The sequence below is a fragment of the Dermacentor albipictus genome, chromosome 2 (assembly GCF_038994185.2).
Source record: "Dermacentor albipictus isolate Rhodes 1998 colony chromosome 2, USDA_Dalb.pri_finalv2, whole genome shotgun sequence".
Lineage (NCBI taxonomy): Eukaryota > Metazoa > Arthropoda > Arachnida > Ixodida > Ixodidae > Dermacentor > Dermacentor albipictus.
This window is the reverse complement of record NC_091822.1, coordinates 197,887,716-197,908,115: the sequence shown is the minus strand read 5'-3', so window position 1 is coordinate 197,908,115 and position 20,400 is coordinate 197,887,716. Positions and strand designations below refer to the sequence as shown.

Here is a 20,400-nt window from a genome sequence, read left to right as displayed (position 1 = left end):
AGCGTGGAGAAACAATAAGCGCAGAAGCACGCTTTGGGACATAAAAATCACTGCACGCTCAATTTACGAGCCCAAGCCCATGATGTGCATGACACTCCTTTGCGCCCGTAAAAGCCGACGCAAAAGGCGGCCGCGTTTGATACGCTTTCTGCTCGGTCGACGATCCAGCGGCAGCGACAATAGTATAGACAAGAGAGCTAATCGAGGAGACGCAAGGCTCCGTTCGCTGCTGCCAGATAGAATAGCTTAATGAAACCGCATCAGCGGTGCGTTGTGCCCTAGGTAAGAACAGTATGTAGCCGTACGAAAGTACCTAACTACTCCATGGCCATTCGGGCCCATTGAGCACACTGACACATGGCAGGGACGCAGGAAAACGTTTTTCCGGGATCCCTGTCACGATCCGTTTATGTGCAGACGACACGCCCATCCATTTGAGCATACCCTTCTTTACGTTACATATTTCACTGCACCAACGCCGGGCAAACGAAATACGTTTCAGTGTCTGCATTTAAAACGGCGCAGTGCTGGCACTGAAGCAACGCACCGTATGCGACATGCCTTGAAAATGCGTTCCTTTCTTTTTCTTAAATTTGGTTGGTTACTATCACACATCCGACAAGGGAGAACATTATTATTATTATTATTATCGCGATGCAATGAGGATAGAGTTTCCATCGAGACTTTATTAGTCGGAGTTGCCGTCCTCGCTATCACGTGCCATCCTAGAAAAAATGCGTCAACGTCGCACTTGCTCATATACCGTGTGTCCCACCTATAGTGTTAAGCAAGATGTTCGACGAAAAAAGAAAGAAAGAAGATTAAAAAGTCACGGTGCAAGATGCGATTGCAAAATCTACGGTGATCGGGCTTCAGATGTCCGACGATCGAATACCGTAAGTCTTATAATCCTATCTTGCTTCCCGTAGGGCTTAAAATCGTTCCTTGTACAGTATGTTTCAATATTTTTTTGCAGTTTAGCTAAGGTTAACTGGGACACCCTGATTACTAATACCGACCTTTGCATAACGAAGCAGAGGCGCGTATCAGTCGATTTGACAGGAGTGACATCCACTTCGCGCTGCTGAGCACGAGGTCGCGGGATCGAATCCCGGCCACGGCGGCCGCATCTCGATGGGGGCGAAATGCGAAAACAGCCGTTTACTTAGATTTAGGTGCCCGTTAAAGAACCCCAGGTGGTCGAAATTTCCGGAGTCATCCACTACGGCGTGCCTCATAATCAGAAAATGGTCTTGGCACGTAAAACCCCATAATTTTTTTTTATCCGCTTTGCACAAAACAGACTTGCGTAACGTTGAGGCGGCGACGGAGGATGAGGTAATGTTATTATATCAAATATTTAGTGGACTTCAAGCTGTGCGCGCGCGGTTGCTGCCCATAAATTTGGGTTTCGGCTCACACGGATATGATTATTTTTTCCTTTTTTTTTTTTTGCAGAACTCCTCCGCTTTCCTCTGCACATTCGCTCAGCCAATTCCGGTCCCTCTGAGAATGCATCATAAACACTCGTGTCGGGCCTGTTATCTCAAACATCCTGGACGTGTGGATTGAAGTTGGTGGAGTACGGACACAGCGCGTGTGTGTGTGCATATGTACTTCAAAACAGAGTTGCTCTGACAGGTCTCTATACGCAGCTTGCTTAGCGCATAAGCCAGTACGCGCGGTGAAATAGCAGTGACAGCAGAATGACATGTATAAATTCATATTTTACCCTCAGTACTAGTAACGAGATAATACCACCACTTGCTGTTCCCTCTACAGAAACGTGTTGTATCGCGATGTGCTGTACAATGACAAGTACTGAACCCTCTTCTGGTGACGTCAGATTTCACTAACTTGCGTAAACTATATGTTGCTGCCTCTCGCGGTGACATCTATGTAAGATTCAGATGCATTGTGCTTCACTCGAGCCATAAATATGCGTGACCGAACTGACTTCGCAGCCGGCCACAACTCACTGTTACCGACGCTGTACGTATAGCGGCGAATCCAACTGCCACACGATCGTCCACCGGTCGCTTCTCGCTGCACCTTTCCCCTTGGCAGGAGATGATCTCATCCTCACAAACGGCGGTCCGCCGCCGCTAGAGCACATTGTTTCCGACGCGGCCGAGAGGAGGCGTGGTCGCCCACAGCTGTCGGGGCAATGGTACCCCGCTGCCGAGCCGAGTTGTAACGGGACCGGGGGCGCGCATTGTTCTCGGAGCCGATGAGCGTGACGGCGGCAATGAGAGCGTCCCGTCCGACCCGCTCCTCGCGCGTGCCGTTTCGCCGCCCGGGACGGTTCGCGGCGCCGGCCCTTCTTTGACGTCGAGCCACGTGGTCGTAAGGTACGCGATACCTCGATGGGGGAACAAGGACTCTGCTAAGCACAGCCAGTCTGTTTTAAACCTTCACGGAAGAGGACTACACTATCGCAACAAGTACGCAGACCTATGAGGAGAAATAGAGATATATGTAAACGTATAATGCTTTTTAATCCTTCTTGTTCGTTGTCTTTCTTCCTTTTTTTTTTTCTTCTGGGAGGGCAGTTTTGGGGTAACCGACTTTCTCGGTGGCTGATCTTCCCATCCATCGTCCCAGGTAATAAAAAAGAAAGCGACTGCATTGCACGCATCGAGTCTCAAGAGTGGCCGGGATTTAAGAAAGGTTGTCGCGAGTAAAACGGAAAGATTCAGCACGATGCGCGCAAGTTTTTTTCTTTCTTTTTTTCTTCAGAGTGGTGAAAGCGAAAGCATTGGCCAGAAATCGTGTGTGAGGGACAACATGGCGACATCTCTCGAGAATATGTGCTAGCTGAACGCGTCACATTTTATCTATTTATTTATTTGTTTTTAGTTTTCCCCACGGCGACATGCCCTCTGTTAGTTTGAACTTCACGTTTACAACTTTCGCTAAAGCAGAAGCAAAGCCGTATTTTTATTCCATTTTAGCTAGACGTCCTTTATTCTCGGCGCACTCTAATTTTTCAAGAACGGAGGCAAAGGGTTCAATTTATTGAAGCTACTGCTTGAGCAATGCGATCAACTGGAATGCAGGCACGTTAACCTTGAAGATAGTTGCGCCTGCTCAAGTCTTTAGACACGCCGTGGCCGAGGCATATATCCTTAGCAGAAAATTTATAAGTCTTTTACGTCGAGATGGCTCTAGAAATAGCCCGCGATTTTTCAGCGCGCTCTTTTATAATAAAAATAAATTGGTAATGGACGTTGATCCATGCTCTTGAGCCGAAAAAATATGCGCAGTGGTGGGTACTGGTTTTATACGTGAGAAATGCGACTCGCAGTAGTCCAGTTGTCGTCAGCTGATTAAATGCAAATGTATTCGATCCGCGCGCGACGCAATGAGGACAGTCGCGTCAACGAAATAAAAATAAGGATCATGGGCGGCCATGCCGGGCGACACGTTCGAATGAGAGAGTATCCCATACAAATTACGCAAGCTCATTGCCATGAATACAACTAGCCACTGCGTCGTAACCATTGCGTCTGAAATTTTCGTAGGTGTCAGCACTAACCAAGATTGCCACCTCAGAATCCGCGCATACTTTCCGCTAGCCCCACTGTAAACTGCACTATTTTATTATCTGCACGAAAGCGCGACTAAATGGGCCACAGTGTTCCAAAAATATTTCGCAAATGTAGCAGAACAAAACTTGATATTTGAGAAGCGTATTTAGGAACATACGAAAAGCGAACACAGCCCATGAAAGTTAATGTGTCCCCTTGACTTTGAATAAAACGGTGTAACTCAGTTTCAACTCCTGTTTACTTATTCATATACGCAAAGAACACAAGGCTACTCTGATTGACCAACCGGTGAACAGATGCGAAAGAAGTATGCGATGTTTAAGAGGAAACGCCAAATTCTTTACACTAAATGAGAGTCGCGTATTGTGTTTACTTATGTTACGCGCATGTATATTATAAGCACACGCGCCCTCTTGCTCCGCACGCTATAATCACGCCTCGCTAGTCGTGCAATTGCGAAACGAGAGGGGTAAGCCCTCGACGAGTGTTGAGTTGCTGCATTATTGTATGATGTCTGTCATTTTTTGTTTCGCTTTCGACAAGCAAGTCTGACCTTGATCAAACAACGTACATGCTAACCCTGATCAGAACAATCAAAGTCCAAGCGTCACTTGTAGGACAACAAAACGCATGACATCCGTCCGCGTTTCCCGCGCATCACTGCTCGCTAAATACGGATAGATGTGATCACCTTCCTTTCCCGCAAAACTGCTTCGTGGTTTCTTCTTTCTTCTTTTTTTTTTTCAATACGGCGGACTCAAAGTGCGAGCTGGGCGGACAATATAAATACGAACAATGCAGCAACAAAAGAAAAACGCCGGTGCAAGCTCAAGAATGTTACTTCGCAGTTTGATCACTTGTTTCGTAGCTGAAAACGTTGAAGAGTAGAGAAAAAAAAGCGCGGACCAAGGAAGACACAAGTGCACAGGACGGGCGCAATTACTTTCAACTGCGTATATCCCCGAGGCCGTAGATAGATAGATTATGGGGTTTTACGTGCCAAAACCACTTTCTGATTATGAGGCACGCCGTAGTGGAGGACTCCGGAAATTTCGACCACCTGGGGTTCTTTGACGTGCGCCTAAATCTAAGTACACGGGTGTTTTCGCATTTCGCCCCCATCGAAATGCGGCCGCCGTGGCCGGGATTCGATCCCGCGACCTCGTGCTCAGCAGCCTAACACCATAGCCGCTGAGCAACCGCGGCGGGTTCCCCGAGGCCGTGTGCAGACGATTACAAACGCTCAACATCAACACGTGCCACACAAGTTTTCCACAGAGCATCGTTTTGCCGTTAACAAGAAAAGTTTGGAAACCTTGGAACTATCAATTGTCAAAGCACTAAGACCAGTCAAATCGCGCTTGTCGATTTAAGACGCGCGTGCGCACTATATCTCGAAAAATAATATAGCAACGCAAAGCCGGCAAGGGTGGGAAGAAATGCCGGTAAACAGACCCCCTAGCTAAAATTGATGGATTGAAAGGAAACCTTTACAAAGAAATGCTCGAATGCACTACACGCATACACTAAAATCAATGTTTGTCGTTTCCATCAAAGAAGCAAAAGTCCTTCTTCGTAAAGAACACATCAAGGTATGCTGACGCAGTATTATGTACGCCTGGCAATACACTTCCCTTTCGAGCCTATCTGCCGCTTTTTCTTAAATAAAATAGTGTTTTGAACACTGCTTTCCACCAACACTTCCTGCAATGAATATCCGAAAGACCCCCCGTTTTGCTGCGCACCACAAAATCATGTTTTCTTGTTCTCTCGTTGGAACAACGACGAGTCTGTCCTTTGTAAAGCCCTCAGCATGGCAAAGGGATTTGATAAACTTCTCCGACACACTTCGTGAAAGAGTTGACATGCCGTGTTTCACAGGCATTTTGTCTTTCGTTGTGTGTCATAGTACAAGCACTTCATAGTCTGTAGAAGAATCGGCATTTGGGCAAGTTGGTACTGCTTGAATACGTTGAAGGGAACCCTAAGCCACAAATGCGGCTGAGGGTTAAATTTCACACGTGAAGTGCCAGCTAAGAACGAGCTACAGTTTTTAGATACGAGGCTTAAGCTAACTGATAAGCATTTAGGCTGGATGTATTGCCCAAGGTCAGAAAAACCTATTTAAATTTTAACTCCGCACATTCGAAGGTGGTGAAAGAATGGAATTGCTCTTTCGGCTCTACTTTCCGCACTTTTGAAATATTGTTTTAACCAGACTTCCGATAGTATTTTTTAAAACAACTGGAGCATTTGAGAGCGGCAGGTTTTCGGGAGAATGCTATCCGCCTCACCGTGCAGAAGATTGTTAAGCGTGTAAATTCAGGAGCGTCCACAAGAATGAATAATCTAGAGCCTGTCGAAAAGATGAAAAAAGTAGCTGTAATTCCATATGTACATAAACTGTCACACAGCCTCAGAAATGTAGCAGGTCGGTTTGATGTAAAAGTCCTTTTTTCTGCCCCTTACAAGACGATCAGAAATTTGCGGTAAGACTGATAGGAAGCTGGCACAGGCTGTCTCCATGCACTCTAGCTAGGAAAGGCTGCACTGTTAAGTTAAGCACACGTCCCCGCCTGTGCACTGTAGAACGGGAGTTGTGTACTAGCCTCCGTTTTCCTACGGTCACGTCTATATCGGCCAAACAGGTCGATGCCTGGACATTCAAGCCACTTGCGTCCCCTAAACTAAAGCTCTCTAATGACAGTTGCCTCCGAGTTCGGTTCGTGCGTTGCGTTGGCCCAAAATTAACCTAAAGGACGCCAACGCCGAGGTGCGAGAGCCACTAAGAGACACCTATAGGTAAAAGATTAGGATCGCCAACCATTTCTAACTTTCAGCTTCTTGAATGATGCTACGAGTTAAGCAAGGTGTTTGTTTGTTAATTTATTTGCGTTTGGTTGGTACAGATTTATCTAAGGAGAAAAGACGCATATCTTTAAACCGCGTCCAGAACGCGCAGACATCTGCGTCATCGAAATCAGCATAAGGCATGTTTCCATAAGTCCAATTATGCGTGTGTCGTTAGCCCTTAAATGGTCTTTGAAATAACGAACTGATGGACTTTTATGGCTAGTTACCGGAACAAGAGTAAAACAAACGCACACAAGATTATGATCAGAGAAACCTTGTCCTACTTCTTTATACAGTATATTCAGAGAAATTGCGGTTAACAAATACAAGACTTATAATACTGAACTGGAAGCGCTCCCTGTACACGTGCGTTGGTACACGAACTACTTGTAACAGGTCACGCATAAGCATAATGTCAAAAACAGTGTTAAAATGTTTGGCAGAGTTAATGCAGGCGTCGAGGCGCTCCAGGTCGCCAAATAGCAAAATTTTCTTATTCTCAGAGTTAGCCATGTAATTTTTCAGTGTGCTGAGGTATTCCGGAGTGACGTCTGGTGGTCTGTACAGCCCATATAAAATTAAGCTATGACCCCAACAAGTTTCTTTAACACATATGCATCCTACTTCAGCTACGTCCCCCATTAAAACAACCTCGGTGCAGTTTTTGAATAAGATTGTCACCCCTCCTCCTCTAGTGGGCTTGTCTTTACGGAAGACAGTGTAGAACGAGGAAAGACGTCGTCATCGGACAGTTGATCGTGCAACCAAGTCTCAGTAGTAAGAGTCATGTGCGGATCATGTTGCCAGCACTTTTATTCACTATACTGCGGCTATTAACATTAAATGGCATTAATTGTTTGTTATAAGGTGCTGAGATAGGTCGTGTGTGCAACTTGGGCGAATGACTCTCTCCTACCTTTATTCGCCTGTTTTGCCATTCATCCCAATAAAAAGTTTCTTCCTCACGCGAGAGGGCCGTCAGGTTCCACCTTATGGTCCCCGAGTGGGCCTAGCCAGGTCACGTGGAGTTTGCTTACGCCTATAGTGGACCAAATAAAGTTGTTTGACTCACTCACTCTTCAACTATGAGCCTGTCATGAACTAGGATTAACTTTTCCCCTTGCTGATTTTTGTTCTTAAAGCTGTCCCACAGCAACTTGCGTTTCTTTAGCATAAACTTTGAATTTTTAATACACACTTGTGATTCCTTCAGCTTTCTGACAGTTTCTACTATTTCATTTTGTCATTGTAATATGAATGTGCATAATGATGGGCCATTTACCGGATTGTTTCCCTATAGTCGGTGAGTGCGTCCAATGTAATCGCATTTCACGCCAAGCTTTTCTGTAAGTAATTCTTTCACTACTTTCTTTTCTTCAGGGTTGCATCAGTTTCTCAGAGCATTCGGGAATTCCGTGAATGCCGTTTATCCGTCAAGCGTGAATCCGTGAGTGTCAAATCCCGTTTACATGGTTTATCTTCCTACATCAATGATGTGCGAGACGCGAAACATGACGCACCGAAAAATAAGTTTCGGCATTTGCAAGCGTCCGGCTGCTCCGGGAACACGACAGTCGAGGCAGCCGGTGTGCTTATTTCGACTGGAATTCCGACGCGATGCCGTCCAAGAAGGTCACTGCCACGGTCTCGAAGTTATCGCGAAAGCGTGGCTGGAATTCCCTCGACAGAAGGAAAATAGAACACGACGACCAAGTGGAGCCCTGTAATCCGTACGAGTGCGAATGTCCAATTAGTATTCAACCGTGCGCATGTACCACAACAGAAAAAAGCGGGCGAGAATCGCGTCCAATTAAAAGAGAAACCACTACGGGCGCGCGTGTCTGCAGCCTTGCAATGCCTCCTGCTTTCTTGCATAAGTCGATCACCGCAGAATACCGAAGCGTGGATTTCCTGGCCTACCGTCTCTAAGAAGAAGAGAAGCGGCGTCGGCATCAGGACCATCGCTTTCCTTCACTAATCGACTGTCTTGGACTCTGAAAACAGCTGTACGTTGAACTTAATCGTACCCCAGACAGTTTTCCAAAACGCAATGTCTACATTCCAGGCGAACAAATACGGTCGTGAGAAACGGTTCTGAATGGTGTACAGCGGCTGCCATGATCAGGAGCCAGTTTCTCTTGCTCCATGTGCTTACGGACATTAAACATTACAGTTTTCCTCGACCTGCCATTACGAAGCGAGGAATAGTGCAGGGAAATAAAATTCGGAACAAAATAAATAAATAAGAAGGTACACGTTGACACAACTCGATTCAGAGTAGAGCAGTTGTCGGTATCACTGAGTGATGAAAAGTGTGAACGCACTCGACAGACGACAAAACGTTCGCCACACCGACACTCGTTGCTCGCTGCGGAGGATCAATCGCAAGATCGCGTGCCGCAGACGAACCAGCGCGTACGTCGCAACCACTAAAAAAAAAAAAAAAAAAATCCGCCGTCCTTCACTCGTCCACTCACCGTCTGCCGCCGATCCGTCGTCGTCTGCGCGCCGAAGTGCACGCGCACACTGGGCACACACGGGGGCGCGCGTTTCGAAACGGCCGGTTGTTACACGAGGCGCGGAGCGGTCGTGTTGCGGTGGTGCTGCTCCCGGCGTGGTGGCGGCGGCGAGAATAATGCGGCGGCGTGCACGAGAGGGCCGGCAGAGTGACCCGGCTGGCCCAGTGCCCGGCAGACAAGTGCTGACCGGCACCGAGGGGACTCGGAGAGCGGACGCGCGCACTTTCACCCGCTCGCGGGTCGGGCTCGTCGGCTGCTGCGCTCGCCCAGCCCTCGCAGCGGCGCCAGCGCCGCCGATCGACGCAATGGGAGCGCATCGCGCGTCGCGCGCGGCTCGCGTGGCGGCCTCCTGACCCACGACGCGCTTCTGCCGCACGTGCACCGACGGCGGAGGGGGCCAGCGCTGGCTCCATCGGAATCGCGGAACGCTCGTCGTCTTACCAGAGGGCAGTAGCCGCTCGCGTTAATCGGCCGTGCTCGGCGTTTTCTTGTACCCATGTGACGAGAAAGGTGTCGGGAACACGAATCGCCGACATTTGATTCCTGGCCATCGAAATCGACGCGTGTGCCTCGAATAGGTGGGTCCGCTATACATGCATAAAAACGTTCCGAAAAGCGAGATGTGTACACATCGAATACACCAACGATGTAGCGCTCGCGCGCGTTAACGCTGCGCGAATAAGCTATCGCAGCTGAGCAAAGGTGTCGGCGTCACCTTCGGGTGCTTTGCAGACCCGAGTGCCGTTGGATCGAGCTCCAGACCAAGATCCAGCGCCAGGAGTAGTCACACACGCGAAGACCTGGGAACTTTCGTTAATGACTGCACGGTGCCTACGCGCCCGTAGGGCAACCACGCGCGTGCTCTACCTTACCGCGGGCACGGTGCCATCTCTGCATCCCATTCGACGCCCGGTGGTGCGAAGCCACGACGCCGAGGGGACATCACCCGACCCACCCGGACGTCGCCGCATACCATATATACAGAGTCAGATTGCGCAAACGCAGCGCATGATAGAGATGGCACCCGCCTGATACAGTAGCGGCGGCTCATTGGAAGCGACCCAAACGGATAACTTATTCGGGAGATTATTCCCGTGATAAACTGGCCGTTCTACTTTCCTTTCTTGGATGCATTCTAAGCGAAGAAATGGCGGCCTCGCCGCCATGCTGCACCGCACCGCTTAGCACGACGTATATGCCGGCGTGGGCATTCTTGGCTGCTCGTGGCAAATGCGCCGAAACGCAGCATTCGCGAAGGCCGAGCGTCTCCACGGAATGAGACTACCTGCGGCCACCGCTGCTTCTCTTCGCAAGCGCTTGATGTTCTGTTGGGCTTAGCGACCTTCTTTAGGCTTCCTTCAGAAGTTAAAAATCAAATTAATTTCAGCGCGAGCGTGAATATGTACGTGTAGCGCTCATCTCGGGAGCTCTGCGTGGCGCAGCCTTTCATTTTCCTCTTCTTCTCCCTCTTTCCTCGTTTATGCTCGCGAACCGCACCCCACGTCAAGGCGGCAGCAGGGGAGCGGCCCGTCATGCAGCCCGCAGACGGGCGCCGAGGCCGGCACCGCGGAGAGCTGTCTGCACGCGACGTCCAGACGCCCCGCGGCACGTCTGCAGCGCCACTCGGCGACACACTGACTCACGCGTGCCCGGCCTAGCTGTGCTGCTGATGATGGCGGACGCTGCCGACGAAAATGAGGTTCCCGCGATCCTGCCCAATTTACCGGGTCCGATCCGGTGACTCCGAGGCCATTGATCTGGCCGCGGTGCGCGAGGAACCCTTCCTTGTGTTTACTTCCATTCCAATCTCGCTGCTGTTCCGTCTCCGTCGACAGCCGAACCGTCGCCATCTTTTGTGTGGCTTCCTTTGTCGGTGGACGTTGTTATTCCCGTTGATGATCTTGTCGCTTTTACCTAAATTTTGCTTTTGTCTCGCAAACGTTCTTGTCGTTCCTGTTCTTGCTGGCTGCGTGGTTACGCTTCATTAGTCGGTGCAAGAAAGCCAACGACTACGTCGAGGCCGTCACCAATAGCATTTCCCAAAACGCGCGTAAACAAAGTGCGAGAACGCAGCGAACTCGTCCATAGGCGGGGCGACTCGTGTAAGGGCGGAAAACCAGTCGCCCTGGAGCAAGTGAACCAGGGAAGACCGGGAAAGGGAGACGCGGCGCAATAGCCAAACGCCGAAGCGACAGCACGCGTAGTAGGTTAAGACGGCGGGGGCAAAATCGGCTCAAAGCCCGGCTGCTGTGTGCCAGGGCTGTCTGTGAGGTGCTCGCACAATGCTCACGACACACACTTCTGCGTCACCCCACTTATTTTCGCACTTGAAACTTTCTCGCATTGAATTCAGCACCTGCATCACGGGCCTACACAATGCACTTCGAGAACGCTCACTGCTACCGCTGGATCAACGTCTATGGCTGGATTGTGGACGCGGTTTAACTCGTTCGTGCTCCTCACTCTTTTTTCTCCCCGATCAGAGTAGCCAACTAGTACTACTCTCTGCCTGTCTAACCATTCTCTCTCTCTCTCTCTCTCTCTCTTTGCAACACGCAGATACGCGCTGACAGCGCATGATTGAATGCGCGAGAGCGTGTCATTGTCAACATACGGAGACCGCTATGCCGGTTCGCACAATTTTGGAGCTTGCTTAGAATAAATGGCCAATCCGCTTACTGAAAGAAACAAAACTGAGTTCCTTTGTTTCCCGGTAAACGTTACTAAGCATCGCAGGAATTCAAGTTTGAACTTCATGTTTTGAAACTTGGAACTCTGAAATAGCGTACGCAACAAGATTGCGTAGGCGGTAAGAATGATATGCAGATGTCATATTCAGCACATTGAATAATGTTTCCAAGACCGATACGGTGAATAACATTCTACATGAGCTTGTTACGTCAACTACGAATAAGCTTTGAAGGGAAAGATTGGCGAATAAGACCTTAAATTGCTTCACTGAAAGGATTATACTTCTGAGACGATTACACACATACTGTTGCGTTCCGTATAGTTGAAGTAAGCGGGCGCACTGTAACGTCTTGGCGTAACTGCATAATAAACAGGTATATTGTTAATGTGTAATAGTTTAGAGTGATCTGCGTCAAGAACAAAGGACGCCAATATACATAGGGCTCCTAAAAAAACCATATCTTCTTGCAACCTTATGATCAAACGGAGCATCGCGGCGGAATATCATATATTAAATTGATGAACGTATATAAGAGAAAAAAAGAATCAACGATAAGGAAACAAACAAACGGCCAGGTTAATTACTCCATTTCACCATTAAATCCGCGTTGAAAGTCAAACGAGCTGTCAGTGTCTCGATAGTTCAGTTTGCACCGAATGACTTTCCTCTTGCGAAACTCGAGGCAGTTCGCATGCAATAAAACGTGTTTGCGCCTCCGTCTTTAACGTAATCCGGCGCGCGTCTCTGCCGGCACTGGCGGTCGGATTCACCGCTCGGCAAGGACTCTTGAAGTGGAAGAAGTTCGCCTATTAATTTGCTAATTACTAGCTTCAGCGACGGTATGTCGCCATTCCTGAGTTGAAGACGGTCAGTGTCGGTAGCATGTCCACTCATATGCGGTAGGAATTCCGAGACGAGGGTCAGTTTTGACAAATGAGCCCCTTACTTTCGGTGAAGTGTCGTCGGCGTTCCATCGATATTATTTCCCCAGAGAGGTGCCCTGACAATAATTGCTCTTGGGCAAAGCTGTGTGTGCATGGTGCGTCGATGTACCTTGTGGTAGACCTTAAAGGAGTACGTCTGGAAACTTACGCTGTAGTGCTGGGACTCTTACTACGTAATTAGGGAACACGTGCCCCCAGCACTGACTGTCGCCGGGGTGGCGTCGTGTGCGCTACATCATTGAGCTGAAAGGTTAATCAGTAAAAATAAGTAGAAAAAGAAACCATCGGTGATTAAAGCAGCTTTTAAAGCTAGCCACTTCTGTGAATCTATTATTTCTATTAAATGTAGAAAAATGGCAAGGTAAGCCTCTTTAAGCATCTCTGCGCTGTCGGAAGGTGCCCGTCTCAGACATTAATCATCCCACCGAGATCAGGCTGCTTCATCGTCGTCGTCGTCGTAATTGTTGTTGTTGTTGTTGTTGTTGTTGTTGTTGTTGTTGTTGTTGTTGTTGTTGTTGTTGTTGTTGTTGTTGTTGTTGTTGTTGTTGTTGTTGTTGTTGTTGTTGTTGTTGTTGTTGTTGTTGTTGTTGTTGTTGTTGTTGTTGTTGTTGTTGTTGTTGTTGCGGTGGCGGCGGTGGCTAAATGCATGTGTTAAATGCAGTGAACCGTTCGCGAAAACATTGTGCTTTCCGTGCCTCACACTGCCGTCACAGAGGTGTCGACGGCGACCACGGGAGGCTCGTTCCGTCGATTTGTCCTTCACACCAACAGCGAGCTTCCGTATGCATCCGCGGTGCTCTCGAGCAGGTATTCTTCGCAGGCTGCTGTCGCAGTGTATCCCCAGTATTTATCATCATCGCGTAGTCATACGAAACGGGGAGAGAGTGAAGAAATGAAGGCGTAGTAACCGTTCGACAACGCAAAAAGACGAGCAAACGAGCTATATGTCATCCGTCCACATTGTGAAGTGACTAAGTCTCCTTCTGTACACGGTATCTTAAATTACAGGATTATTAAAATACTAAGGCCACACACGGACAGTGCTTCGTTATAGCTATATGTCCCTTCGCATCCGTATTCTTGCGCTATTGGAAAGTTCCCATCTCAAACATGAACCATCTCAACGATATCGGGTTGCTTCTGCGCGAGAAGCCACCTCAGCCTGTTGCGAAGTGGCAACCTTTCTGAAAAGTGCCGCTGAAGAGAATGAGAGAGAGAGACAGTGTGTGCAAATATCAGGGAAGTTATTCAGTGGTAGTTTTTCAGTGGCTGCGTTGCCTGGAGTGAAGGGGATTGAAAGAGAAAGACAGAAGAGGGCCACGAAGTAAACCACATACCCAAACCAGCGGCAGCAGGCAGCGTTCTCTTAGGTAGATTTGTAAACCATCGGCTCACGTAAAGTTGAAAAAGACAGTAGTCTATGCCAGAAGCGTTCCTTCTCGTTGGGGCGCTTCACGGGCGCCTGTACACACAGCTTGCATCATGCACAAGCTTAATAAACAATCTGCAATCGGTGCATTAATACAACCAGTGAATTTTTCAGCCTAAGTAGGATTTACTGTATAATCCTCGGTGCATGGTAGTGACAGATATTTTTTACGCTAAACTATAACACCGTGCTGATTTCAACGGCCATGTTACAAGAAATTTCCCAAGCACGTCGTAAACTACCGTAACTGTCGCTTCACGGCATTCGCGTAGTGCTCTACACGACAGCTCTAAGGAGACAAGTGAGAGGTTTGGCGGTGCAGTTGCGCTGTCGCCCGCCAGCGCGCGCGCAGAACCGTCGTTGACTAGTGTTCCTATATACAGGAACACTATCGTTGACTGCCGAGGTCGTGTTCGTGCACGCGTAGCGTAGCGCAGCCTGGCGCGTCGACTGCACACGCCCCGCGCTATGCCGGCAGCACAGCTGGTGCGCGCAATCGTCAATGGAAATGTCGGGCTTTCTTTCTTTTTTCGTGACGACTTATAATGCGAACTGTTCACGTATAGTGTTTTGCTCTCAACACCACCCGCGTGTGGTGGTAGTGTTCTGTGCGGAGAGGCAATCGTCTGTCAAAAAGGATTCGGCGAACCATCCTCCTCGTGTAAAAGCGCTTAACCTTTAGTTTCCGGACACTACCCCAGTTCGCGCGCAATAAACCAGTCTGTTTACTGTCTTTAGTTTAAAAGTGTTACAATATCTGTAACAAGACGCACAGCCGAGAAATGTCGCGGAGCAACGTAACGCACTCTGGACATGTTACACAAACGTACAGCCACAATTTCAGCTGTGAGGAAATGCCTAAAGCACTGCAATAAAGTTGTGCGACTGTAATTCTTACTGGTGCAACGAACGCTTGCTGTCTATTGGGGAAGTGTTTCTCCCTAGTACGACCATGCGGGTCGCAGTATATATGGTATCAAACAAAAACTGCAATTAGAAAAAAAAAACGCTGACCTTCAGTTTAGTTCGTGTGTGAACATATGCATGTGTTACTGGAAAATCGCGTCGTCGTAAAGATTCACATTCTCCACATATTGTTTGCCGGTTCAGCGAGGTATGAGGTCCCTCGTCGGTAGAACAAAAAAAGAATGCTGATTGCTTTTGTCAGTTTCGTCCACATGACGATTAATTTTTTTAGACGGCTTCATGAGGTGACGTATTGTACGATTAATACCTGTGTCACACGGGCACATTTGGAAGGCCTTCCAGTCGACGGCCTTCGAAACGCCACAACTCTATCGACTCAAAGGAGTTGTCGCGCTGCTACACGGCACTTTTGAAAGGCCGTTGAGCGGTTCAGGCGTTACTCGCAAAATTGTGTGGCGCTGCGGATCTTTATTTTCGTTTTCATGTCACGAAAAGTTAAACAACATTAAAACCTCTTAAAAGCCCTACAATTTCTTTTGTTTGTTTATACACAAACATTTGTTTATACATCGCCATACATATATGTTTAGTTTTCAAGTTGTTGAGTAGCGAAACTGCGGCAACGCTTTCGCCGCTCGATGCGGCCGCCGTTTTGGTGTGTGTTCGCACATGTCAAGTGGCAAAAATACTTTATTGAATAATTAATAACATTCATATATAGTATTTTTAGTGCATTTTGGTTTGATGCTTTTTTCTAACCGTGAGTACGAGCACACTGTGAACGAGAGGGCATGTACGCGCTGTTTCCGCTTCCGTTGCTCAAAGGCCGTCGAGATTTCGATAGAGTTGTAAGGTGCTCCGTTGACTCGATAGACTATTGACTCGACGGCCTTCGAAACGGCCCGTGTGGCAGCTCGAACTTGACCTTTGAGTCAACTGACTATCGGTTGGAAGGCCTTCCAAACGCCCGTGTGACACGGGTATAAATCCGACAAGGTATTCCTTATGATAGAAGTCTCAATGTTACATTGAGTTTCTTCTGTGTGACCTCTGTTGTGAGATGTTTGTTGCGTTTGTTACCTGACTCGAAGTTTAACTTTTATTCATTCTTTTTACCACGTCTAGTGCCAGATCGCTCTACTATTTTTAGTAAGCGCACCATCCATTCTATGTCAAAAAGAGCTTAAAGGTGGCAACATCCCCTAAATATCACGGATTGTTTTTTTTTAATGACACACCCACCACCACCTCTTCTCAAGCAATGAGCAGCAGCCCTTATAGCAACACATTGCCAGCCGCCGTAAAAGAGCATCGGCCAGTCTAGCCAGACAGCTAGCGGTGCCGGGCTCTGTTCGGTCTTAGCGGTCACGACATCGCGCTGAGGTTTCAGGCCAGAGCCGAAGGAGGTCCATAATAGTCTGCGGTCATCTTACCCAGAATTCTGCCCGCGTAAAAATGTCGCTCAATACATATTTATTATGTCAGTGTAGTCATCTGCCTCACTACCGGCGAGATTCTAAACATGATCGCAAAATTCAACTTTTGGAAGACGCCTGCGAGCCGTATGACCGAAACATCGATCGCCTGCAACTCTCTCGCTGTGGCTGGGAGAAGATTAACAGTGGAATATCGTGCGGTTGACTTTTGAAGAGAAATAGCGTATGTATGTATGTATGTATGTATGTATGTATGTATGTATGTATGTATGTATGTATGTATGTATGTATGTATGTATGTATGTATGTATGTATGTATGTATGTATGTATGTATGTATGTATGTATGTATGTATGTATGTATGTATGTATGTATGTATGTATGTATGTATCCTAATTACTTCCTCTCTATCAGGCGCAACACTCGTTCCCCAGCTGGCAAAACAAGGATCTGGCCGGCTCTCGCCACGACGCCCGCTGCATTGCAGGCAAGCGTCTGTCAGTGTGCGTGCGTAACCAGGACACGCGAGCGAGGCAGGGAGGAGAGGCAGGCGACAATTGAAACGGCAAGGAGCAGCGAGGCCCTGCCCCACAACGCCCGGCTGGTCGCATTCAGCGGGGCGCCCCTGCGACGCCTCGCCAAGCAGGGCATAATAGGACGTCCGAGATCGCGGACGTTGCGTGTAGGCGAGTCGTCAACGCCAAAAGACGCGGACCTCTTCGGTCTCGCCACGGACCGCCTTCGCCGCGCCGCAGGCTCGAATGTCGGAGAGCAGCAGAGCGCGCTCGCCCCTTGGCTCGATATGGATCTGGAACGCACGACACATTCGTGAACCGGCAGCTACAAGTCCGCAACCCCTGAAGCCTTTACCTCTGTGCGCGCAGAATAATATCGTGTAAAGTTGCTTCTCTCTCTCTCTCTCGTGTTACATGACGTCGTCACAGGTGCCACAGAGGTTCCGTTACGATTGCGCCGCAGGGACAAGCATCAATCTCCCGGTTCCCTACTACTTCTCTGGTGACCATCTGGAAGAGTTGGTCCCTCGCTGAAACACAAAATAAAAAGAAAACGTCATGTTACTTGCTAAACACGTTAGCGAGATCGTGTTACGTAATGTACGTAATGTTGTCGCTGGCGTCACCGAAGTTCCGTTACGATTGCCGCCGCAGGGACAGACCTCCTCTGTCCACCGTCTCGGATAGTTGGTGTCTCGTAGAAGCTCCTACCAGGCTACAACGGTCGTTGCCGCGATTCGCGCTAGCTGACCGGAGTCACCCGTATGAGATTGCTCCGGTCAGACGTGCGGCGCGCCCACCGCGGGACTGAAGAAGCATCTCGTCAGACAACCAATACCGACCTGACGAAGGGTAGATGAAAGTTCCTGCGTGCCTTCTTGACTATACTAAAGTGCTTGCACCTCTAATTTTTTCTCGTAAATATTCTGTGCAGTCCTAAACAAATCTAAGTAGTGAGAGTAAACCAAGCAGCAGTAAAGCTGCACACAATAATCACAGGGGAGTAAAAACTCTTCCATCTTGTTCATGAGCTGTTCTGTTGTAATAGGAGTTGCCACGGAGAGATGGAGGTAAAAAGTATATCGGTTGCTACATTTATCTGTTACATGGCAAAAAATAAAAGAATGAATGAAAAGCAAAATTCACGATGTTGTTCGAGAACATTAAGCGCTATTACAAAGATTTGAATTATGCAAAGCGGATGTTAGCTACCCTCCTTGGATGTCCTAAAATAGAAGTACCGGTCGAGGGGATTATACCTAAGAGAGACATGTTCGTGGCAGCCGCACAGCAACTGGCACTCTTCCAAATTTACTCATTGTATCCCTAGTACATCCACGTGTATACAGATGGTTCGTGCCATAAAAATTTCACGACTTCAGCACTCATCCTTCCGCATTCGGCGCTAGAGCAAACATTTAAATTACCCCGAGAGTTAGCTTCCAATGTGGCTGAAATATATGCAATCCTGTGTGCTTTGTGTTTCATAACAGAAAAGAATGCGCAAAAATTGGTTATATTTAGCGTTTCGCAAGACGCCCTCACATTACTACAAAACAATAAGAAAAATTATTTGAACTCTTTGTTATTGTATGAGACGCTCAAAGAACATACATAAGCAAGCGCAATGAACCACGTAATTGCATTTCAGTGAATACCCGGGTACTGCAATATTCCTGGTAATACTGCAGCGGACGCAGCTGCGAATCGGGCGCGCAATAAGGCAGACAATCAATCTTGCCCTGTTGCGTAGTAGAGTCCGCCTGCTCCTGAGATTGATATCCTGTCGCCTCAGCAAAACTACCTGGTTTGATCAGCAATGTAAGAACTCGGAGTTATGCTTTATAGACCACTTTATAAGCCTATCAATTACGGAAAATCTAAGAGAAAACAGAAAATTTGAAACATTGATGCACCGCCTGCGACTTGGTGCTACATTTACGAAACACTTCTTGTACAGGATAAAACATGTCTCTAGTCCGCAGTGTTCTTTGTGGCCATCCAGACGAAGATGTGCATCATCTTCTCCTCGAGTGCACGAAATACGATCCACAAAGAGTACTGCAAGCAAATTTGTTTATATTAGACAGAAGACAATTCACTCTAGAAAAGATACTTGGCCCATGGCAAACTGCGGGCCTTCAAGAAAGAGCACTTCTTGCTCTGAAAAAAGTTTTTAGAGGGCACCAAAATTTTGGGAAAATATTAAGTATCAGATGATCCGAATACGCTAAATGGGTAACATAAACGTTGTTCGTGGTTCATAATTGGTTTATGTGGATGATCGCAACTTTTACGCAATATGTATAATTCTGTTCTGTTCATCAATGTATTACATGTGTTGGGTGTTTTGGCTGTTAAAATTATCTGACTTTATATATGCGTATGTGTACTGAACACACTGAACACAAAGCTTTGCGATTCATGTACTGTTGGACTGTATAGTTCTTATTCATCTGGTGTTCTACTGAGGGCTATATTTTGTGTCGCTATTCTCCCTTTTTGCGCAAACTTGTTTCCTTTGCCAAGTGACAAGGAGTAGCCGGTGCCACCATAAATACGCCAACCTCCCCTATTATTCATGTCAATAAAAAATGAATAGTAATGCTAAAATAAATAAATGAACAAAATAATTGCACTGAAACTAACAAACATAACACTGCAACGAAGAGTTCACATTGACGGATGTCCATGTGACTAACCGAAATATATATATATACATTTCGTAGTCCCCATTCATTGATATACAAGAGTATAACTACAACACGTACTAAATGGATTGCACGTCCAAACACACACCTCGGGTCAGCTTGCGTCTGCAGTAGAGAGCATAATATCGTCACTTTGTACCTAAGTGCAGGGGACCAGTCATCCAACGTTAACCTAATTCGATCGGTGTCCATTAAAACGTTCTATATCCAAGTAATTCATGTATAGAAGTGGAGCCCTTGTCCAAACTTTCTAGTTTTTCCGTAAGATTACTCATTTCCGCGGCGTATTTCGAGCACTCAAGAAGAACGCGGTGGCCGCCCCCAATTCCACGCCCACAGCAGCACTCGGGACAAGTGGAGCGGCGCATTCGGCAAAGAAGACTATTTGTCTACGGCGCTTCCACTCGAAGCCTGGGAATTAATGTGTGTGTCGGTTGAGCTGTCTGCTGCTACATCTCGCATACATACATGGTATACATATATACATGCATATATCTATGGTATGCTATATACATGGTGTGCACATCTACCAGTGTATAGCTTGCCCCTCCTGCTTGGGTTGCAAGGCCTGAGCTGTCATGTAAATGAACAAAATAAACGTATGTCTATTACTCTGTGTGGGTCAATTTCCTATTACAATGACTGTGTCTCCTTATCACCGTCGAACTACTTGAAGTTCACCAAGGAAGTCGAGTTTACTAGGGCAGTCAGTCTCACGACGCATTCCCGGAACCAGTTAAGGACCACACAGAGCGGCAATGACTGCAGGATCTTGCTTGCACTAGATGTCACCCAGTATCTACTAGCCAGCGCCATTCCAAAG

The 20,400-nt window shown here is 47.6% G+C and overlaps 2 protein-coding genes across 5 annotated transcripts in view; one reads left to right on the top strand and one right to left on the bottom strand.

Annotated features, from left to right (window-relative positions):
- Positions 1-20,400, top strand: part of LOC139056465 (uncharacterized) — a 125,957-nt gene that overhangs the window by 26,430 nt on the left and 79,127 nt on the right. The window lies entirely within an intron of this gene.
- Positions 1-20,400, bottom strand: part of LOC135904510 (carboxypeptidase D-like) — a 175,136-nt gene that overhangs the window by 113,612 nt on the left and 41,124 nt on the right. Inside the window, exon 1 of one of the 4 annotated variants that reach the window (XM_065435297.1) lies at positions 8,882-9,182. The exons of the other annotated variants lie outside the window; for them this stretch is intronic. The gene's annotated coding sequence lies outside the window, so the exon portion shown is untranslated. Of the gene's footprint in view, positions 1-8,881; positions 9,183-20,400 lie in introns of those variants that run through there. 4 annotated transcript variants of the gene reach the window in all.